Here is a 24,172-nt window from a genome sequence, read left to right as displayed (position 1 = left end):
AGCTGGGTGTGGTAACCCACACCTGTCATCCCAGCATTTGGGAGGCTGAGACAGGAGGGTGACTTCAAGTTTAAAGTTAGCCTGGGCAACACAGTGAGTTTAAGACCTGTCCAAGCTGAGTCAGAAACCCCTTGGCATGGTGGCGTCAGGACCTTTCGTAGACTTGACTATCTGCATGAACACGATCACTTTCACTGATTCAAGCAGCCGATTTATTTCATCCTAACTTGAACTCAGACTTTACTGAAAATGTGTGGTGCATGCATTTAAAATACATTTTTCTTTGAGATGAGATCTTGCCATGTTGTCCCGGCCATTGAATTCGCAGTCTTAAGTGATCCTCTTGCCTCAGTCTCCCACGTAGGCGAACTACAGGCAGTGCTGCCACATCTAACTTCTCATTTAAAGTACTTCAAGTATTGTCCTAAGTGACTTTTTCTACAAATATGAATAGGTTAAGATGACAAATAAGGGGACCTACAAGAAGACATGGTTGATTGTTTAAGTACCTGAAAATCAAATGGGGTTGGGCTGTGCCAAATGAATTAGACTATCTCTTACTGTTTAAGAAAGTGTTTCTCAAGTTATTCTCCTAAAAACTCTTGTGTTCATGGAGTTTTCGCCCAGTGGCTTGATTTTTCTCCTGGCTCAGCCACGTGGAAGTGTTGTGTGAAGTGAGCCTTGCTGTGCTGGGATGTTGTAATCTGGGTATCAGCAGTTTCTGAAAATGGCTCCTAGATTGGAATTTCTGCTGTTGATCTGCTGAGAGAAGTAAGTCTCCATAGCCCTTGACAGTGACAAACTGTCCTTCCTTGCTGTGGGCAGGTGAGCCCTTAGAGACACCGGCTCACTTTATTTCCATATAGAAAATACATTTTGTTTTCCGCATTGTTACACTGGACATGTGATATGTGGGTTCATCTGGCCTCGATCCATGGTCGTCACCTGTTGTAGAATAGCCCATTCTGAAGAGAGGATTCTGAAAGAAGCGACCCAAGGAAACAGAACTCAAGAGGTTCTTCAGGTCCCAGAGCTGGTGAAGACAGCTGCGGCCGCTTCAGGGCACATCAGGTTAGGCAGCTGTGCAGGAGTCTCATTTTGAAGAGGTCCTGTGAGGGTGGCCAGGGGTGCACGGCTTGATCCTCCAGAGGAAGTAGCTTCACCACTTGGCATAAATGGCCAGTGTGCCCACCTGTGTCCTGTGTCCTCCAAGGAGCACAGTAACTAAGCGTCGGATGTGAAGTTACTGACTGGAGATGGGCCCAGGGGCCTCTGCAAGTGTACTTTCACTGGAGGGAGTGGGGTATCACCGCAGCGGGACAAAAGGCAGGTGTTAGGCCAGCCACACAGCCTCTTAGCACCTGCTGGCCATGCCAGGAATTACAAGCCAGGTAGGTATTCAGATCTCTATCGAAATGACAAAATTCTGAACATAGAAGTTTACAAGCTTGATCTGTACTTAACTCTTTCCTTCAGAGAGACCAGCTTGTTGGCCAGCATTTCATCACAGGATTGGCCAAGTACAGCCCTGCGGCCAGAGCTGCCCTGCTGCTTGGTTTATATCACCATGGCAGAGCCAAATAATCACAGCAGCTCCTGTGGGCCACGAAGCCGGAAACACGAGCCTGCCACTTTCCAAGCTTGGAAGGGTTAAGCTGGTGATGGTGTTTATGGGCCATGATAAGTGAATTCTGGCTGCTGTGCTGATGCAAAGGGAGATGGAGGTCCCTGCTCTTCCAGCAAGGCCCTGTTGGCTTGGAGACTTCTCAGACCTTTTCCTGATTTCGAGTATTTCCTAGTCCTAGTGGCAGGATAGCCAAGGAGAATGAAGCAGAACATTTTGAAAATACCTTTGTAAATCATTTGACCTTTCCAGTGGTCTTCATATTTTAGTATGAAACAGTTCACATTCATTTAATTCCAGTGTGTAGCTAAATATACACAGAAATGTTTATTAACAGGTTCACTTATTAAAATGAAACAACAGTAATGCATTCATAAAGTGAAAGTTAAAATTATGCATTCTGTAAAAATCTGACACCCTCATGGTAATATGGAAAAGCTCGCAGAAACAGTGTTGAACTTAAAAAGTAGTAATACAATTACAACACTAGTTATAAGTCAAAGCTGCATATGCTAAAATAGTGCAAGGAGACTTTGTTAGATTAGATGAGTAATTTTCCTCTTATCCATACTTCATCATGTTATGTAACTTTGAGAAGTTTTAAAAATATATTTTCAAAAATGGACAAAACTGAGTAGCTGAGGTAGTTTTGCAAAGTGTTGATAGTAGAAATGAACTCATAGACCCCTGGTCAGCTTGCAAGGTATATGGAAGCCCAAGAGCTCTCGGTCGTCTTATAGGACCCTCCCTCTGCTGGCACCTTGACCCACTGCTCTGGGCTGTCCACTAAGGTCCTGGTACCCTGCGTTGCCCTTTGTGTCAGCCCCTGCCACTCCAGCTCTACTGAGTCATTCCACAGCCTCTCATCTCCATGCTGCTCTGCACATCCTCTTGTAGACAAGATGCCTGGCTTTGTGGAGCACAGGTCCTCCCCAGCAGCCTTGAGTGTCCCTGTCCTCTCCCACACTGCCCAGCCGCCCCTTACGGAGGAGAAAGTTATTTTGGCTCATATTTCAGAAGTTTCAGTTCATCTTCGGCAGGTTCACACATAGAAACAGCTTGGTGGAAGGACCTGGGCAGAGGACAGTGGCGGGCATCATGGTGACCTGAAGTAGAAAGGAAGGAGGAGCTGAAAGAGGAGCTGTGCCTTCCAGGTCACACTCCCAGGGGCTCAGCTCTAACAACACCCCACCCTTTGTAGCAAGTCAGCGGTAGCACCCCATAATCCAGTCACCTTCCAGAAGCCCAGCATCTGAATGCACGAGGCTCTCGGGGACGTCTGTGTAGAACCGTAACACCCCTGGGAAGGGCAAGGTAGATTGTTGGGTTTTGATAGTACGGTATGCAGGTTTGTTGGTGTGGCAGTACTTCACATTGCAACTGACTCAAACTACCACCTGAGAAGAGAAACTACGTCTCAGCCAGCCAGAAGACAAACCACATCTTCCTGTGAGCCAGCCGGTATGTGAGCTGAAAACCAGAAGAGTGTCCCCCAACCCCTACTGACTCCAAGGACTCAGAAGGGAGGAGCTCATGCTTGTGTTGTTTGATTGACTCTGCAGGCCTGGGACTGGTGGTCTGGGCATCTATTTGGAGGATGGCAGTGTGCATTGTGTAACTGGGGGATTTCCTTCTGCCTTGTTTTTAAAATCCAATGTTTTGTTCCATTTTACTGTTTTATCTCTCATCTGGTAACCTGAGCAACTATTTTGAAGATAACAATGTGCAGTATTGTTCTCACTGTTTTGTTCTAATTTATTGTTTTATTTCATTCAATGTTATGTTTTGATTGGTTTTACTTTGTTTGATTTTGCTATGTCTGATGGTATGGACAACTATTGTGAAGATAGCAAGATATATTATGGTAATCATTTTTTTATTTCCTGTTCTGTTTTGAAGTTCTGGACCACTTTACTGCTTTGTTTTGATTGGCTTTATTCTGTTTCGGTTTTTTTGGTTTTATTTGCTTTAAAATAAATAAATTTTGCTATGCATTAAAAAAAAAGAAACAACTACTAGTAAAGTTTTAGTTCAGTATTGAAAATTACCTGTGTAAAGCCATGTCTCTTTCCATATACTTCAACTGAAGCAACTTAACAGAATGCAGAAGCAGTTATGAAAGTTGAACAGAATTCCACAAAATGAAACCTTTGAGAGATCTGTAAAAATGCTAAACACCGCTACACTACTAAGTATTTTTCTTGACCATAACTATACAGAATTTCTGTTAATGTCTGTGGGCTTCATATTATGCATTCATATTATAAAATTTTCTGTTTTAAAATTTTGGGGGGGGGGCATCTTTTTTAGAAGGTTTCACCACGTAGTTCAGGCTGGCCTCGAACTCACTTTGTAGCCCAGACTGGTCTTGAACTCACAGTAATCTTCCTGCCTCAGGGCCCCCCCCCCCCACTGCTGAGCTTATAAGCATGTGCCACCACACCTAACTTTGTTATGATTTCTAATATAATAAATATTATATTTAATAGATGTAACTCACATAAAAAAATGGCAAGAACAAACTATAAGTTTGTTCGAAGCCAGGGCTGATAAAACACATCTTTTACTGTAATAAATTTTTAAAAATTTGGACATTCACCGTAGTTTTTTATCACATCATACAAATATTTAAATAGTTGTGAACTTTTAACTGCTGCGTGCTGACTCTTCAAAATGTAGAAATGTGCTATGCTTTGACACAACCTGTGACACTGGGAAGGGTGTGATAACTTTGCACACATATAATTGAAGCTTCCTGACGAGCAAAGTGCTGGGGATGGAGCCCAGCTGTCCAGCACTTGCCTCTACCTGTCTGAGGCCTTGGATTTGACCCACAGCCCTTAAAACAGACATAATTTGAAACTAAAGCACTTTAATGTTTCATTTACTTATGAATTAATAGGTAAGGAAACAAGAATAAAAGTACAATGACTTGAAAATGACAGGATGCTACATAAACTAATACTAAAAATTAAAAATATTTTAACAAATGAGATGTCTTGATCAGGTAATTTTTTTAAGTTCACAGGGTGTTGTAACAATACCAACAGAATTTTTTAAAATGTAGTTTTCTCCCCACCTCCACCCTAAACAGTTTTGAGGAAACAGTATTTTGTACATGTGTTCTGCCAGCAGTGTCTCCCCTCTGTGGAAGCCGAGGGAGACCCCTTCCAGGCGGAGCCCCCTAGGTCTCCGGTGAGACTCCCACTGCGAAGCCTAATAGGATTCCCTCTCCTTAACCTTTGCGGGCCCTGGCTCCTCTCGCTGCTCCATGCTATCTGGTTTAATGAGATAACTCCTGTGCTCCAAGGAGGGAAATAAAGAGGATTCTGTCCTTTCCTTAAATAGACAAAGGTGTAATGAGGAATCCAATACCCTGCTCTTTCCTGCTGCTTTATGTTAACACGTGATGGCATCCTGAATACGCTGAGCAGGAAAATCACAGTAGCCACTTAATCTAAAAAATCCAGCCACAGCTGGGCTGATTGCCCCTCACTGATGTCCATTTAGCCTTAATAATGCAGGAAGAGAAGAAATTAGCTGGGAAGGGCTGGGGTGGCAGAGAAGAAAGCAGAAGAGGAAGCTCAAGGTGCTGAATTTTTTCTTTATGACATGGGAACTTGGAACAACAGAACTAAGCAATCAAAGTACTTGCATTAAAATGTGTAGACTAACTAGTTAAGGAAAAAAGAATAGGATGGATACTGTGCCGCTTAGGGTAATTAAGTGAACTCAGCCCTCTTCCACCCTGAAGAAAAGTAATTATAGGTAATGTCTGAAATAGATGCATCAGAAAATAGAGAAATAAACATTAAATATATAAAAAGGACTGGGAAAATTTTTTTCCCAGAAGTAGTTTAACAAGTGAAAGAAATTGGCTCTAGAAGCAGAGTGGGGCTCTGGCGAGGGAATCCTCTTAGGATGAGAATCCCTTCTCATGCTCTTTGGTTTTGTAGCCCAGTACACCTGTTCCCTAGGTAACAAAATGCAACATTTGCAATTGAACCCAGCTCCCTGGTTTGTATCTTATTTGATGGCTGAGGTAAGGCCAGGCAGAGAGGGCGGGGTCCAGCCCCAGGGACTCTTGTCTGATGATGCATCAGCCTTTGCTGTTGGCCTTGTGGAGACGAGAATGATGAACTAGGGTTGGTGCAGCCTGCAGCTCTGCTGGTGTTTTGGCCTTGCTGTCATGATTTGAATATAAGAGAAATCCAAGCTCCTGAGAACAAGGAGCATTACAGAGTGGGTTTTGTTGCTGAATGATGTCCTCATCCTTCGAATGGCCCAAAGAAATGGTTCTCTTCTCCTTGAGTTCCCTGGGGAGGATTTGTCTTAGTTACTTTTCCTGTTACTGAGACAAAATACCTGACACCCAAAATTAAAAGAGGAAATGTATATTTTTAATTTTTTTTCATTTTAAAGAGAATAAAACAAAGGAGAACAGAACAAAGCAAATCAGAACAGAACAATGCAAAGCAACACAGCATTTCACAACAAGACAACTGGATATCAACATTAGCTACCATGTCTCTTTTCTTCAACATAGTTGAGCATACCTTCACTCACAATATCAAACATAACAAAATAGTATAAAAATATTCAAAAGAATGAAAGCATTACAGGACTTCAAAACCAAATAACAGGAAATGAACAATGACTACTATAATATCTCATTTTCCTCAAAAAATTCGTTTATGCTATCACACATAATAAAATCAAATAAAACACAAGATAGAACCAATCCAAACAGAAGAACAAAAGCATGATAGGATTCAAAATAAGATGATAGTAAGTCAGCAATGGCTGCCATAATGTCTCAGTTCTTCAAAATAGCTGTTCATACCATCACACATAATAAAATCAAACAAAACAATAAAACCAATCAAATCAATGAATGAAAGCATTATAAGGCTTCAATATAATAGGAAACCATGATTATCATAAAATATCCCATTATATTCAAAATAGCTACCTGTACCATCTGACAGCATAGAATCTAACAAAACAAGGCAGAACAAAGCAAAACCTAGCAAAATTGTGTAAACAATACAATAGTTCAAGATAAGACAATAAGAAATTGACAGTAGTTTCCCCCTTCCCTCCCAGGAGTTTCCTCCCCTTTGCTCTTACATTAACTATTTTGCTTTTGGATCTCATTAACTCCTTCTGTTTCTTATGCTAAGGTTCATGTGTATGAGTTCAAACTGTTTCGGCCATGAACATGATCTCTACTTGCGTCCATTTACCTACAGGAGCCTTGAGATTATTCTACTTTATAGCTGGGTAGGTTTCCACTGCAGAGGAAATGTATATTTAGCTCACTGTTTGTACAAGTTTCAGTTCATTGTTGCCTGACTCCAAGGCAGAGTGACACATGGCAGAAGGCATCACAGAAGAGAAATAGTTAATTGCACACAGAAGACAGCAAAAACAACAAGGGACCTTAACAGCATTTTCTGCTTCTTGCAGATTGTATCTAGGCTACTGGACTTAGGGTGACGCCAAACCAATCAGCAATCACGCACCCTTAATCCCAGTGTGAGACATTCTAGGCCCAGCTATCTCTGAAAAACCGCAACATATGACTGCAGGACTTCAGGGGGACATCTAGACCCAAACCATAATAGAATTATAGAATTATTGGGCTAGAAGGGCTCTTTCTTGGCCTCAGCCCTGAAATGGTCACACTTTGGAAAAAAAAAAATCTGGATTACACCAGAGTTGGAAGAAAAATACAGATCTCCAGAGATTACATTCCCTAGAAACTTCTTTATTCATGTTTGTGTGTGTGTGGCCAGCAGTGAACCCAAATCCTTGTAGGTAAAGGCTGTAACCACTGAGCTACAGTCTTCAGCCTAAACTGTACCAATTAGATTAGATCAGCACCTTGTAAAACAAGCATTCCTTAGAGTCCACTTCAGGAATGCTGTGAATTTGGGAGAATCAAAGAAGAGTGATTAAAGGCACAAACCATGGAACCAGGGCATCTGAGGTGGTATCCTGATTCTACCACTTACTAGTTGGAAGTCCTTCTGCCTGAGCTTCCTCTGAGTTATAAAATAGGAGTAATAGTAATACCTAGTTCATGTTGTTTTTGAAGGCTTGTGTGAGCCCACAGCAAAGTGCTGTGTGAGTCTGAGCTATCTCTGAGGTCTCGCACTGCTCGCCTCCAGCCCAGTCTCTCCCAGGTTCCTGACTCTCGGGCTTCCCAACAAGCTGTGTCCAGAGGTGCATGGATAGAAAGGAGAGGCCCTTTGACATTTCTCACTGAGTTCAAAGTGTTTCTAGCCACACAGATTTAAAATTTGCCATTTTCTTTCTTGAGCCTGCCTACAAGAACCATGACTTCTGATGTGCACGCATCCTTCAGTGGAAACCATTTTGGTGTCCATGCATTGGTGACAGACTACTTTTCTCTTGGTGTCAACAATGACCTCAAGTCTAGTGGTTGTCTGGTAGGCTTCTGCCTGCTGAGTCAGTATCCCTATGAACAGCAACGGTCACCCTTCACACAAGACTGGTCCAGTTCCTGTCCTGCCCAGGAACCTCATATCCATGACTTATTCCCAGTCAAATGAAGGACGTGAGTCCCTCCCTTGACTGGCCTTCCTGCCAGCTCAAGCAGTCTTCTACAGTAGGACAGGGGATGTGGCGAGGCCACAATGCACAGAGCCCCACAAGAGCTGGGGAGGAGAAGCTAGCTTACCACATCCTACTTGTGTGAAAGTCCCACTTTTACTATTTGGATGAAGTCTGACATTGGTCATTAGTTTTCACTCCAATATTTTCCAGTTATCTTTTCAGGATAAAGTTCCAAACTCACATTTCTCTGTCAAAGGGCATATGCAGAGAAAGTGAAAGTGGATTTATTTGAAACAAGGATGAGTTTAGGTAGAAGGCTTGAAGAGGTCCTTTGCAAAAAACAAATATCAAAGGAAAGAAGCTTAAAAAAACTTCACTTTCCCTTATCAAAGAGATTTGATGGGAATTAGGATACATTTCCTTTATTCAGATGGGCAAACTCGGCATTTTGTTTTGGTTTGGTTTTTCAAATTCACAAAACTTAATGGTAGCAGAGTGTGAGGAAACCAGTGTGGTCTTGCATGATTCTAGGACTATACAATCTTTTTACAACATTGACAATATTCATCCCTACCTGAGCTGCAGGTGCCCTTTGTCAGAGAAACTTGGGTTTGAAACTTTATCCTGAAAAGCTAATTCAACAATATTGGAGTAAAAAACAATGATCGTGTCAGACTTCATCCAAATAATAAAATATTAGAATAGAAAGCAACAAAAAGTATATGATGGAGTATACTGTTGCTCTCAATTCTTTGATCTTCAGTTGCATCTTCATCATAACCAAAGTTTATGTTTTCATCCCTTGACTTTGGGCCTGGACACATGACATGTTTGGCCAATGGTTTGGGCAGAAGGTACACCCTAAAAGACCTCAGTTGTTTCTGTTTTCCGTCTGAGTTTCTGTAACCTCCAAAAGAAGAGGACACCCCAGGAGTCCCTCAGGCCCATAAAGAGAATGAGAGATATACAGAAGGGGGAGGGGGAACCCTTGCCATCCTGTGGACAGAGCAGCTACAAGCCCAAGCAGAGCTACCCAGCTGAAGCTGGCCCAGACATGATAAATGTTTATTGTCTCTGAGTTTGCACAAATATTTTTAAAATGGTTTGAAGTCACTGTATTTAAGGTTGGTTTGGGCAGGATTTCAATAAAACAACCCATCAATAAATTCTATGTACAATATTGGCAAAGTTGTTTTTTTGTTTTGATTTTGGTTTGGTTTTTTTAATTCACATACTGAGCAACTGTTTTAAATGATATGTCCTGTTCCCCAATAGAGAAAGATACATCTATTCAATAATGTTAGGTGAAAAATCAGGCTTCAAAACACATGCAGACATGCACACGGACCTAAGAAAACAGACATTGTGGTAGTCTTTTAGAAAATGAGACTCAGGAAAATGTTTTTGTTATGCTCTAGTCTTTTTTTTAAATTTTATTTTGAAGGTAGTAAAATACAACAGAACAAGACAGAACAAAGCCCATCAAGACAATGCAGTGAAATTGGTACAGAACGTCACAGCAGGATACTGAGATAACAGTAATAGGTATCATAGTACATCTCATTATCTTCACAATAGTTGTCCATTCAATCAGGTATAGCAAAATCAAACCAAAAACAGAACATTATAAAACCAATCAAAAGAAAATACTGAATAGAACAAAACAATTAATAGGGACAAAGCAAAACAGTGAAAACAACATTTGCCTTCAAACAGAAGATAGAAAGAGATCCCCCATATCTGCTATATTGCATACAGTCATCCTCCCAAGAAATGCTCAGACCTCTGTCCCGAGGTGCTAATGGTCAGGGGGAGAAGTTTGATTCTCAGTCCACATGCCAGTAGGCCCAGTAGGTTCATGGGAGACGCTGACTGGTTCTCCTCCTGGCTCGTGCAAGGGGCGCTTACCAGGAAGGGAGGCAAACTGCTTTCTTGTTCAGCTGCCTAAGTTCCCCTATGGCTGGATTTTCTTATGCTCTAGTCTTGTGCATGGTTGGATTTTACTTTTCAAAGAATCTCGCTATCATCTGTCATCTACCTATCTTATAATTGGTGATGATTATGAAACACATGGAGAAAGCAGCAGAGCCTTTCCAGAATAAAGATTGAGGCAGACAGAGAGCCTCAGAGGACCCCGGATGACAGACAGCCTGCAAAGGCAGCGAAAGCTTAGAGCTGATGTGTATAGATGCAGACACCGCTCTGGTGATACCACTTAGCACTCCTGTGAACACACCAAGCATGGTTTCAGGTAGTCCTTGTTGCAACCTGACATGGTCATAATTTTAACTGTCCTCATTTTACAGAAAAGTTCAAAAGAATAACTAATGTGCTATAGGTAATACAGTCTGAATTTGAGCCCAACTCAGTCCGACTCCGTGGCCCAGCTTTTTGCCTGTGTGTGTGTTAACCCTCCCTGTGTGGCTTTGGGAGAGACTCAGAGGGGTGGCAAGGACGCAGCAGACATGGAATCCAAATGCCTCAGCTCCTACGTGGGAAGGCGCATGGATCAAGGTAGGGGGAGGGGGCCAGAGCGCAGGCTGGGACACAGAACCAGTCAGAGTCCCAGTCCAACACCATCTCTGCCTGGAGCAACTGAGGACATGAGGTTTTCTTCACAACTTTCTAATCTGACTTCACCCTTTCAGGAAAACACAGAATAGTAACCATTCCTTCCTAGTTGGGAGTCCCTGCGGTGTTTGGCAAGTGAGCTTTACCTAATGGGTACTAACATTTTAATATCAGTGAAAGCATTTGAAAGCTGTAAAAATGTTAATCAGACACTAATCGGTGCAGCATGGGATTTTAGTGAGTACAGGACTGTATTTAGCAGAAACTGATCAAGCTGGCTGTGGAGAGATTGCAGTCTAGCAGGAGACAGAGCACCTTCCCTGACAGCGCCCTGCTGGGGGGCTGACAGCAGGCATGCCACAGCGGGCAGGGGACACATGCCATGGGAAGAATCCACAGGATTCAACGACCAGCCAGTACCTGGAGATGGGTAAATGTGACAAGTGCAAAAAGTCACCAAGATGTCAAATTGGGAAAAATAATGATGAAGTTAATGACCAGTGCTTTATTAGCGATCCATCCAAAATGTGTGGAGAGACAGGAGGAGCTCCCCGCCAGGATAACAGCGCCATACACGGGCCACTGCTGGCCTGGGGAGAGCCAGACTCAAGTCTCTCCAACGAGTCAACACCATTCACCCACTGTGGACGGAGAGAACCAGCCCCATGGGAGGAGGTCCCACCCCAAAACCATATCATTTTCATTGCTTTGTTAGGTTGGGTTTTTATTTTCTTTTGTTTTGCTTATGTTTACTCTGATGGCATGAGCAGCTACTTAAAAGATAGCAAGACATGTTATGGGAGCCATTATGTATTTACTTCTGGCTTGTTTTGATGTCCTGTATTGCATTCATTGTTTTGTTTTTATTGTTTCTATTCTGCCCTGTTCTGTTCGATTTTTAATATGTCTGAAGGTGGCATCTGCAGCTATGTTAAAGACACTAAAGGCATTGTAGTAACTCGTGTTGATTTCATAAGGTTTGGAAGTCCTGTATCACTTATTCTGGCTTATATTGATTGATTTTACTGTTTTATTGTCCTTGGTTTTATCCTCTTTAAAATAAAATAAAACAAAATATGTGGAGAGCCAGGAGAAAACCATACGAAGGATTTATTTGTTCTTTCGCGAATACCGAGTGCCCACACAGGCTGGCACGGTGGTGTTTAGGCGGATGGCAATGTGGTGATAGTGGAGACCAACCTTAGTCAAACGATCACATGAAAAGATGGAACACACACTTGCGACAAGTGCAAAAAGAAGTAAGTAAGAGTAAAAGGCATCGTATTACAGCAATGTACACACACCTAGGTTTATAGCACAACTCACAATAGTTCAATCGTGGAAGAGGCCTGTATTTTCACCAAGAGTAGATAAAGGAAACGTGGTATTTACACACAGGAGTACTACTCTGCCGTAAACATAAACTGGAGTCGTTGGTAGGAAAATGGGTGTACTTGAGACCATAAATAAATCAGATACAGAAGGTTAAATACGGCATGATTTCTCTTATATGAAAAGTCAAAATATAAATAAAGAGAAAAATAAAATGTAAGTGCTAAGAAACAGGGAGGCAGACTGAGATGGGAGAAGGCCATCTGAGAGGGGAGAGGGAGGGAAGAAGTGACAAAGGATTGCTCTGATGCTTAGTGTCTCTAAGATGAATGCATCTATGTATACAGAAAAAGACAAAAGAGGCACATGGTGTGGAACCAGCAGGAAAGGGTTCACTGCAGAAGAGGTGGCTGAGGCAGGTGCTGAGCAATGAGTGGAACTGTAAACAGCTCGGTATCAGCTTTCTGAGAGGCAGTTTATATTTAGTCATGCAAATCAGAAATTCCTAAAGTGGAGCATGCACTGGAGGCATCCAGAGGCTTTGCTAGGACGCAAATGGCTATGCTGTCTGCAGGGATTGTGATTCAGTGAGGTCAAGAGCCCGCACCGCTAGCCAGTGCCCTGCTGGCCCACACTGGCCTCCGAGGAGGGGGCATGCTTTGAGACCCACTGCTCTCATCCACAGAACCTACCTCTCGCCAGCTAATCGGGCTCAAAATGAGCAACTTCCAGCAAATGTTTTCCGGGCTGCTCCCCACAAAAATCAATTTCCAAAGTCTCTTGGTTGCAGTGTTTTTACACTAGGTTGAATGTTAACATCGCATGTTCAACCTTTCAATCCTTATTGAAAAAATGAAAAAAAATCAAAGACCAAATAAAAGTATAGTAACTGTAGAATCGCCCTGCAGGTAGCTCTGGGTGAACAAATGTCAGAGCTTTGTAAACAACACTGATGGAGTCTTTGAAAGGACAGACAAGAGGCCATGCTCCGAGCCTGCAGCGGGGCAGGAAGCTGTTTGTGCAGAGCCAGGCAGGGCTGAGCCGGCGGGAGGGTGGGTTCATTCTGCAGGAGCCTATAATTTATGGCGTAAAAATTCTGCTCCGTGGTGGCTTGGAAATGAGAAGCTGCTCACCATCGATTGCTAGTACATTTTAGTACTTTAAAAACCCATTTTTAAGATCACGTAAGTAATGCATGAATGCATTGCCCTTCCTACAAATTAAACCAGTACAGATTAAGTCTATGCCTCCTCAACACTAATTCTCTGTCTCTTTCTCCAAAAAATAATTTATGTTGTTTATTTGGTGTTTGTGTTCCCAGGCCCTCTTGCAATGCAGTTGCTAAAAGAACAATTGATTCCTATTTTGCATGATGGAGCCATGCTCTGTATATTGTTCTACAATTTGCCCTTTTCATTCACTGGGGTGTCTCACAGATTTTTCTATGTCAGTACATAGTTCCACCACATTCGTCTTAATTTCTGGTACACAACTGTATAATATAGAACAAGGCTTATTTGCAAATGGGCACTTAATCTCTTTCCTCCTGTCCAGTTTGTTATTTTTTATTGCTAGGATAAACATACTCATAAGTGTCTCTTTCAGGCAGCGGTGGATGTTTTTCTGAGGGACACCCTGTAAGAAGAGGATCTATTGGAGTATTTTACATTTGAATAGATATTGCCAACCTGGCTCCTACCCCTGCCCACTAGGTAGCCTAATCTACACAGGACAACTGCTTTCTTACATGTGTGCTAATAATTGGTATAACCAAATAGTAAGCAATATTGATCTAGTAGCTAAAAAAGATAATACTTCATACATGATCTTCATTTCTGTGTGTGAGTGAGCGGAGTGAACCCAGGGTCCTGTACTGTGCTATAACCCAGCTCTTTCTCTATCTTTTAACTTGACATAGGCTTTCATTAGGTTACTAAGATGCCTAAACTGGGCTTGAGCTTGTAACCCTCAGGTCTCTCTCTTCCAGGATGCCAAGATTCCAGGTATGTGCCACTGTGCCCTACTTGATCTTCATTTCTCTGTCACTCGTAATCTGAACATGCCACATTTTTATCATTCACTTATATTCTCTCTCTCTCTCTCTTTCTCTTTGTCTTTTTGAGGTAAGGTTTCAGCTGTGCAATTTGTGCAGTTCAGCCTGGCCTTGAACCCACTTTGTAGCCCAGGATGGCTTCAAGCTTGTAGTGATCCTCCTGCCTCAGTCTCCTGAGTGCTGGGATTGCAGGCATGCGCCATCATGCCTGGCTAACAATTATATTCTTTTTGCTGTAAACTTCCCAGTCATGGACTGCTCATCTTTGCTCTTTGTATAATCAAGACACTTATCTTTTATTTGTGTGTGGTATAAATACTTCCCCGCTGGTGTTTTTATTTTAGTGCCTTCTTCAAGGGAGAAATTTTAAATTTAGAAATATACAAATTTAGCCAAGCATGATGGTGCCCTGCTGTAATCTCAGCACTCTGGAAGCTGAGATAGGAGGATCCCTGAGTTCAGGGCCAGCCTGGGCTACATAGTGAGATCCTGTATCAAAAAAGAAAGAAAGGAAACGCACAAATTTTCTAGGCTTTTCCTTTGAAAGGCTTTGCCTTCCATGTCTTGTGAGGACCATTATTTTTCTTCTTCAGCCATTTTGGACCCAATTTTGTGGTTTATCTTTAAACTCAGTAAGTTGCTAAGCCAGTTATGATGAAAAACAGTAGATCCTATGGCCTAGTGATTTCACTTTACGAATTGGAAAATGAAGTCATAACCAAGTGACAGTGGATTGTGTCAGTTCAAGTAGGAAATCCCCAGTTAGACTGGCTCAGTATAGTTCTGGAGGTAGAAGAATTGTCCCCTGGGGGGACTGTCACCAGAATGGGATAAAAAGGAGATGAAGGGGCCAGGGTTTAGCTCAGCAGTGTAAGTGCCTGTTTGGCAAACTCGAGGTCATGAGTTTTATCTCTGGTGTCAAAAGAAAAAAGATCCTCCTGCCTCTACCCAGTAGGTAGCCTAATCTAGACAGGACAACTGCTTTCTTACACGCGTGCTAATAATTGGTATAACCAAATGGTAAGCAATACCAAAGGAGAAAGACTTGTCTCTGTTTTCTTTGGAGGAGCTCCAATCCTCGCCTCCACCCTGGAGGTCGTCTCCTGGCCTCCGGTGCAGCCTCCTGATACAGACTCTCACAGGACCCTGCCTGAGCTCCCGGATTTGGCTGGGTCCTTCAGATCCCCTGTAGAAGACAGGCCTTTCACCTCATTCCACACCGGACTCCGAGGACGGCCACTGTAAGCCAGTCTTGTAAATCCTCATATATTGCATATCTTGTGTTAAATCTGTTGCCCTGGTAAGCACTGACTGATACTCTGAGGAACACGATGTGTAATACTAAGAAAACTCCTCCTCTCTGTAACCTTTCAACCCTAGGATTTGAGATAGGGTGAAAATGAAAATTCTAAGTCTTTTTCTGGTGTGTCCAGCCAGACTTGAAGTGACTAACATAGACACTTGTGATTAGGCTAGTCTGCTCCTACGGGCACTGGAGGCCACAGTGCTCAGTGGAGACTCGCCCTTCCCCAGCGCCAGGCTGCCATCTGATCCCTTCTGAGCAGGCAGCTGGTGCCAAACCTGCAAACCTGTGGTAGCGCTGTGCTTACTGGTAGAACTCTGGGAAGGAAACTCATTGCCACAGGGCCAGAGCTTGTCCCCTCTGCCCTTTCTTGTTCCCAGGTCTCTGGCACCAGCTGCTCAGACCTGGACACAGACAGGCCTCAGGAAAACAGCACCATCAACCCTCCTCCCCTCCCCCATTCTCTATGGGGCTCAGACACGGGTCTGTGAGACCAGGCCAGGCACCAAGCGCTTAGCAGACCACATTCTGTCCGTGATTCCGGCTAAACAACACTTCACACTGTTAGGAAGCCCACTTCACCACTCGCCCCACACATACACCTTCTGCTCTAGATCTGAGCTGCAGCCCCTGCCATACTTGGAGGATTTAAAAAAAAAAAACCCACAAGTGTCCTAAGGCTGCTGTCTGCACTTCAGAAAGACTGTTTCCACAAGACTGAGACATACTTTGGCAACCCTTATTCTCCTATCGTGCTTAGCTCAGCCCTCGGGGGCCCCCAGCCTGCTTTGCTGTCCTGACCAGGCAGGTTGGGATGGCCTTTGCTATTCTTGCAGTGCCCTCGTTGGGGTCATAACTTCTATCTCACCATGTCACAACATTTTATAGTGCTGGCACTCCCATCAGTCTGGCTGCACCTTGACAACAGTTTCTCCTCTTTGCCTTTAAATTGTCAGGTCGTAGCCTGCCCTGTCAAGACAGCCAGAAAATGTCTGTCAAGGGAATTAAAGAAACAGCAAGACCTGAGCTCTTCTGGGAGCCCTCACTCACAGACGGATGCCCACCCGGCTGACAAGGGAGGCCTGGAAAGGGTGCATCTCCGTGGATTTGCCTGCAGAGCTCTCCATGTATGTGTTCATTGACCTTGCTCAAAGGTGGAGTCTAAAAGAGCTGGTCTCATAGGAGTAGAGCATAGGACAGTGGTGACCAGAGGCCAAGAAGGCAGCAGGGGGTGGGGAGAAGCTAGGCGATAGGTAGCTACTGGGTGACAGGAGACAGAAGTGCTGGATGGCTTCTTCACAGCATGGCAACTACAGTACAATAATCATCTATCATACACTTCAAAATAACTAGAAGATAGGATTTGGAGGGAAACAATAAACATTTGCAGCCATGGCTGTGGGAATTACCTCAATTTTGTTGTTATACAATACATGTGTGTTGAAACATCACAGTGTACAACCGTGGTGTCAAAAAGAAGATAAAGCTAAATATATTGTTCTTGTGTGTATGCTCCACAGTAAAAAAGCCTTACTTATTGGTGTATCTCCTCATTTAGACAATGTTGAGAACATTAAGGTCCGGAATCAATATTTGCTGAATAAAAGAATGAAATACAGAATGAATACCTGACTTCTGCCTGGAGACACTGAGAGGTTTAGTCTGGAGGACCACCAGGATGGCTCTTCTTGAAAAAAAAGCATTTGTCTCCATCTTGGTGAAACCTGGCCCTATTTCTGTGTATTGATATTTCAGAGTTGGCTAGAGTATTTCTTTATCCCTTTCACTGGCTTTAGGCAATGCAAATGGATCCAGCTGAGGCGCTGGTGTGTAGTCTTTAAAGCAATTCGACAGGTCAGTGATGCCTGTCTATAGCTCCCAAATAGTATGCAAGATCTAGGCTGAGTGACACTGCTGTTGGCTGGGACTGAGCTTTGAAAAAGAGGCCATGACATCTTAAAGCATGAAGATTATACATCAGAGTTGTCTTAGTTACTTTATGCTCGTTGCTGAGACAAAATACCTGATGCCCAAGTTGGGAAAGGAAAGGTTTATTTCTCACAGTTTTTGGAGGTTTCAGTCCACACTCAGTTGGCTCCAAGACAGGCAGGCATGGCTGGACTGCCATTCATGGCGGCTGCCAACAGCAAGCTCAAGCCAGCAAAGAGAAAAACATACCTTCTTCCTGCCATTACATCACATCCTGGCTCCACCCCTATGTGGGTGGAGCACTGACACCATCAATCCAAGCACTATACAATGAACCATCACAAATGAACAATGCAAACTCATGAGGCCTGGGGGACACAAACATAAACCATGACAAGCGTCAAACACCAACCCCTAAATGCAAGATATCTAATCTGTGACACACCAATTAGTCTTTCTGTCTCACTCTACACTCAGCTAGCCCAGCTCAGCACTCAGGTACTTCCCGCCTTTCTCTCAGCCACTCACCCCGGAGCCACTCTCCTTTTCACGAATTAACAGACTGGGGTTTGGCCCCAGGTAAGGCCTTTGTTCTGGTTAACCATTGTTCTGGATGAATTTAGGACCCCTTGACTCCCCACAACTGCTAATATGCCTTAGTGTCTTTTATTCTAACCATGGGCTGCACTGGAAGTGGTAGATTGGAATTAACTTATTGGAATTCCAGTAACTGTCCTCTGGGACTACAAATATCAACTCCACTGGACCTTGAGGAAGTTTCTAACTTTGGTGCCCAGTGTGGGGCTTGCCAGTCTTGTTCCCTAGTAGCCTCTGCACACAAAGGCAATGGAGAGCTTAGCCAGGATGCTGGCCCCACAAATGGCAGTGGCTACTTTCTTGAAATACTTTAACCCAGGCCAACATGACCATTGTAGTCCGAAATGGATACCAACACTCATATTTCAAGGCGAGCTATCCCTGGGTTCCTCCACCGTTTAGTCTTCTGGTTTTCCCCCTGCTGGGAAGAGATCTAATTGTCTGCATCTAATCTTCCATCCTCTCAAGAGAACGGGTCCCTGTGGATGTCTTTCGGCAGGTGTAAGTTTGAGCCTCAGAGCTCTGCATTCTGCAAGCCTAAGATCCAGTGGGAATGGTCACATAGGGTCACATAGGGTGCTGAGAACAGATGGGGGACCCATGACAATGTGATCACTGACCTGAAACTGTAGGGCAGAAGGAGGAGGGAGCTATGATCATTTCTTTTGGTTTACTGCTTTTGTAAAAAGCAGCCCAGGCAGGACTGAGTGTGTAATTCAAGGCAGAGCACTTGCCTAGTGTGCAAAGCCTGGGTTCCATCCCTAGCATCAATGCCACAAGCACCTCTCTGCATGTGCACCTGCCATACACGTATGTGCATATGTTAGGTCATGCTAAGCTGCAGGTAGTGGGAAACCAGCATAATGGTGAAATATTGCAATGTAACCACAATAGAAACTCATTTCTCTCACACATACAAGTCTGGTTTCAAGTCTGATCTCCATAGTATCAGGCTTATGCTCTTTTGTTGCTATATGGTTTGTTGCCTGCATCAAGAATGGCAAAGGACAGTATCAAGTTTTCAGAAAATAGAGAAAAGAAGGAACAATATAGTAAGGGTGAAGAGAGAGAGAAAAAAACCCACATGCTGTTCTCAGGAAGCCTCCATGTGATATTTCTGCTTATCACCTATTGGCCTGATCTAAATCATGTGGCCACACCCAGCTGCAAGTGATGTGGGAAACGTAGTCCTGAGCAGCCATCTGCTCAGCTAAAATTCCTATTGTCATGAAGAAAGGGGGGGGGGGGTGGACAGCCCAGGCTATCTGGAAGTCTCTGTCACAGTCTTTAGGCAATATTACGTCATAGGATCACAGAAACATCATAATATACTCAAAATGATTACAAGCTCTGGAGATAATTCCGAGTTGAAATCTGGAATTTTTCTTTTTGCCTTTTTCATATAAGGTTTCACTATGCAGTACAGGCTGGCCTTGAACTCAACTTATGGCCCACGTTGGCCTCAAACTCTCAGCAGTCCTCCTGCCTCAACCTCCCAAGAGATGGAATTACAAGTGAGTGCCACCACGCCCAGCCAAGCCACCTGTTCTTCAGATTTCTTGTTCATAAGTCACTATTAAAATAGAACAAATGTACTTTGTAGGATTGTTGTCAGGATTGAGAGAATTTATGTCTATGAAGGGGCGTAGCATGGTGCCTGCCTGAGGCAATAACTTCTCAGTAAAATGAGCCATTGATTTTTTTAGCCCTTTAACATACCCACTGCATCAGCCAGGTTTTCTACTGCTCAACACAATACAGGATACTCATAGCTTAACTTGGCTCATGGTTCAGGGAATTCAGTCCATGGTCAGCTGGCTCCAAGGCAAAAGCATCACGGTAGAAAGGCTTGGCAGAGGAAAGTTGTAGACTTCATGGCACCCGGGAAGCAGAGGTAAAGGGAGGAACCCAGGAGGGGGGCACATCTTCCAAAGGCACACCCCAGTGATGTGAGGCCCTTCCAACCAAACCTCACCTCCTAACAGCATATTTGGCTCTGAGTTCATCCATGGATCAATCCACAGAAAGTATAGCACCCTTGTGATCCAGTCACCTTCTAAAACCCCTACCCCTGAGCACATGAGAATTTTTGGTGGCAGTGATGGTGGCGGTGATGGTGGGGGTTGTATCTAGATCTAAACCAAGTTTGCAAGCATGAAGTTCTACACTGGAACATTGCATTTTAACTAACAGTGTTTGAGCAACTATCATAGGCTAATTCCTGTACTGGTTGCTACAGAAGTCCAGAGATCAATACAGTCTGTCCTGCAGTCAGGGAGGAAAAGAAGCACTAGGATTTGTGAATACAAAGTTCAGGATGCTATAAGTCCTGCTGAGCAGATCTTGGTCTAGTGTGGATGTGTAGAAAGATCTCCCTGAGGAGGAGGCATTCACTTGAAACCTGAGGTCCAAATCATGCCTGAGAACGGTAGAAAGGAGATCAGAGAAGAAAAGCACACCCAGGGAGAGGGGATGTGTGAGAAAATCACAGTGTGGTGACCAAGGACACGCATTCTGCACCCAGTCTTGGCACAAATCTCAGCTCTGCCGACTGAGCACCTCAGGTCCCCCCTTGGGGTCTCACCTTGACCTGAGGGATGTTGGTGATGATAGTCCTACTGTGAAGCTATCCAAAGTCACAGCTGTTTTTAGCCAATCTCTGTACAGACAGGAAGTGTACTGGATCAGCTAATGCTAATCCTTTCATAGTCTTTCCTTTCCTCAAGCGCCTTAGCCAGGAACTGAAACTCAGTTGTCACCTTCAGAGCATCTTCTTATCTTCCCCAAAGTTTTTTTTATTCAGCATCCAATGGGTGTCACCCAGCACCTCTAAAGAGAAGGCACTAAGAGTCCAGGTTCAGGCTTCCAGAAACTATCCGATAGTAGGAGGCATTTTCAATTGAAAAATCTCACCCCCAAAGAAGCCCAGTTACTACAAACCAGTCTGCCCCCAGTGGAGAGGCACTGGGTGATTCCAGGGAGCCTGTCAGGACCTGTGTACGATGAGAGCAAGGGAAGGGAGCAACACACCAAGACCGAGGGACACAGAGGTCGCAGCCAAGGGCAAGGGGCCGAGGTAGGGTGGGAAGCAGGCACAGGAGCCCCTGTGGAAAGACCCAGAAGAGGAGGCGAAGTACACGGGATGGACCAGAAGAAGCGCAGTGAGGGTGCTGGGGGAGCAAGTCAGGGGAGCAGGGCCCAACTGAGGAGCAGAAGTAAGCAGGTCCTGATCGCACAGGCTCTCCGGCCTCAGAGAGGGTCTCTGGGGTCTCACCACTCAATCGGAGGAGGCTCTTACACAGTCTTCAGGTTTGCTTGCAAAAAATGTCGATAATTTCTCAAATCTGTCCTTGGACTTGGCTCCCAAGCAATCTTGAGACTCAGAAGAAGAAAACCTCTACACTAGCACTGTCCAAGAAACACTATTTACTGCACACCTCTCGCAGGCCAAGGAACCTCCTCAGCCTTTTACCCCTGTGACTTCATTTACTCCTACACACTACTTGCTTAGAAGAACAGAGATTCAGAGAGCACAAAAGCACCTTGCCCACAGTCAGACAGCTAATCAAATGGTAGATTCAGGCCTCGGAATTTAAAGCCCTGCTCCTTTAACTCTGTGTGGCTCAGACTGGAAAAGGGAGGGGTGTTTTCCTTGGGCTTGTTAGAGCCTCAGAAAGTCACTGTTCTCCATGCAGAACAATGCAGTTTCCAGCAGCCGAGAGCTGAAAATTGCAGAGCCTTTTCTTTAATGGAGTGTGGAGTTCATTAAACTGCAGGGAGTGCCTAATGTCTTCAGTGCTTCAAGGCAGTGGTTGTGTGCTCTCTGAATAAAGAAAGAACTAACCCCCATCTCTAAAAAGTGAGCGAAAGTCTTTGCTAACTAAACACTATAGATTAGCATCTTCCCCATTTGTCTACAATTACCTTGGTCTTAAGTTACATCATTGCTAGTGAAAAGATTAACAAAATAATGGTAATGATACCGATGGTAAATTAAATGGAAATAAAAAGAGCTCAGTGTACTGTTCAATTTCCCACTTGGGGAGGACTCCTGCATCACGTTTTTCAGCTTCCCTAGGGAGACTGCCACATGTAAATAAATGTCTGGTTGAAACTGCACACTTAGATGTCCCTGTGGCAAACACTAAGGCTAAGCCTGGGTTTGCATCCTTCCTAGCCCAGGTAGGGCTCCTGAGACGAATGTCAATGAAGATGGATTCCCCCATGTCCTTCTCCCTTTGAGATTCTCCAATGAATTATGTAAATAGAGACCAACACCTCCCAGGACTGACTTTTGCCACAGGCTCTGACATCCCCCTTGGCCTCACCAAACCAAGCGGAAAATTGGATTTAAAGAAAAAGAATCAGGACTTCATTACAACCCAGATGCTCGGTGGTGTCTGGATTCTGATCACCACAAATCAACATAACTCCACTAAGAGAAATGACCGACAGATGTGACGAGGAATGGGCCTGGCAGCCCAGGTCCAGTCTATATGATTGGCCGAATCTGGTCCTGCCAGAAGCCCTCCATCAGGGTGTCACTGATGATCATTCCTTTTCTACAGGACACTCTGAAATGATCCTGATGGTAAGTTACATGGAAATAAAACCTGGGCTGTTTTAAAATCTGACTTGTGTCTGTGAGGTTGGATGTGTGACTTAAAAAGCTTTTTGAGAACCAATTTTCTCATCCTTAAAATAACATCATACCCATTTACAAGGTGGCTTTTCAAATTAGAAAGAAAACACATGTAAAAGTAGAATGGTGGCTAATTCAGACTAATTACATAAGAAATGGAATGGTTCTTATTATTAGCCTCCAATTAAAGGTTGATTCTATTTTAGAATGAATATTAATTGGGCTATTGAATCTAATTTTTAAATATGACTTAAAACCTTTTTTGGTTTAAAAATTATATCTATCTTATGTGTTAATAAATTAAAGTTTTTTTTTAAAAAACTACTTATCTGGCAATTACTAGCATGTAATTTGGAGCAAATCCTATTTTTCACTGGGTCTTAGTTTCCTTGCTGGTATATGAAATAGTGTGAGCTAAAATTAAGACTCTCAGAAGAAAACATAGGAATAGATTTTTTGAATCAGTCATTAGACAATAATTGCTTAGATATAAGCTAAATATACAAGAGAAAATTTAAAAATTGGACATTATCAGAACTTAAAAGATAGCCACACTTGCAAAGTCACATATATAAGGAACTCAAATCTAGCATACAGAACACCATTCCCCCACAAAATAGCAACCTAATTCTAAAAATGGGCACAAGATTTGAATGTATGTTTCTCCACAAAAGGTGTAAAAATAGGTAATACGTGAGAAGAAGCTTGACATCATTAGCCATCAGGGAACCAATACAAATCAAAACCATAGGGAAACAGCATTTCATTAAATTTCCACCAGAATGACTGTAACAAGTCCTGGGGAGGATACGAGGAAATCAAAACCTGCACAGGTCGCTAGCACAGGTATGAAATGGTGCATGCGGCCACTCAGGAAAAGCCTAACAGTTCTTCATAGGTTAAACTCAGAGTTACCAGATGACCCAGAAGTCCCAATTTTTGTTGGCAAATGGAAGGAAAGCAGGCTCACATGAAACCTATACCTGACAGAACGTAAAGCAGGGAAAGGTTTCAGTGAGCTCAAAGTTTGGGGGGATTCAATCCATAGTCAGCTGGCCCTAAGGCAGGAGCCTCACAGTGTGGTAGAGAAAATCTGCTGAGTTTGTGGCCACTGGGAAGCAGAGCAGGGAACAGTAGCAGAAATGAGTGGGTGAAGGACCAGACACAGTTCCACAGGGCACACCTTCCTGTCCATTCAGACATACCCAAGAGCCTGATGTGCTAATCCCCTAGGCATTTCTTAGTCTTAGGAAGTGGAGATACGAGGAGTGATGGTTACAGCATTCTTAGGAACTATTCATAGTAGCCACAGAGTGGGAACGCCGTAAATGTCCACCAAAGAATGAGAAATGTGGAAATGTGGTAAGTGTTGGCTAAGCGAAAGAGCCAGTCACAAGGGACCACTGTGTAAAGGGGCCAGGGATACGGCTCAGTGGTGCAAGTACCTGCCTGGAAAGGGCAAGGTCCTGAGTTCGATTCCTGGTGCCCAAAAAACCCAAAAATAATTTTAAAGTGTTCTGAATGAATAAATTCCTAGAG

At 43.6% G+C, this 24,172-nt stretch overlaps 1 protein-coding gene across 1 annotated transcript in view; it reads right to left on the bottom strand.

Moving 5' to 3' along the window:
• The window catches only part of LOC134477736 (endogenous retrovirus group K member 24 Gag polyprotein-like), a 266,810-nt gene that overhangs the window by 166,683 nt on the left and 75,955 nt on the right, over positions 1-24,172 (bottom strand). The gene's annotated exons all lie outside the window — the stretch shown is intronic.

This window comes from Cavia porcellus, unplaced genomic scaffold (assembly GCF_034190915.1).
Source record: "Cavia porcellus strain 051 isolate PalLab524CR breed Dunkin Hartley unplaced genomic scaffold, mCavPor4.1 scaffold_9, whole genome shotgun sequence".
NCBI classification, from domain to species: Eukaryota; Metazoa; Chordata; class Mammalia; order Rodentia; family Caviidae; genus Cavia; species Cavia porcellus.
This window is presented reverse-complemented; position numbering and strand designations above follow the sequence as displayed.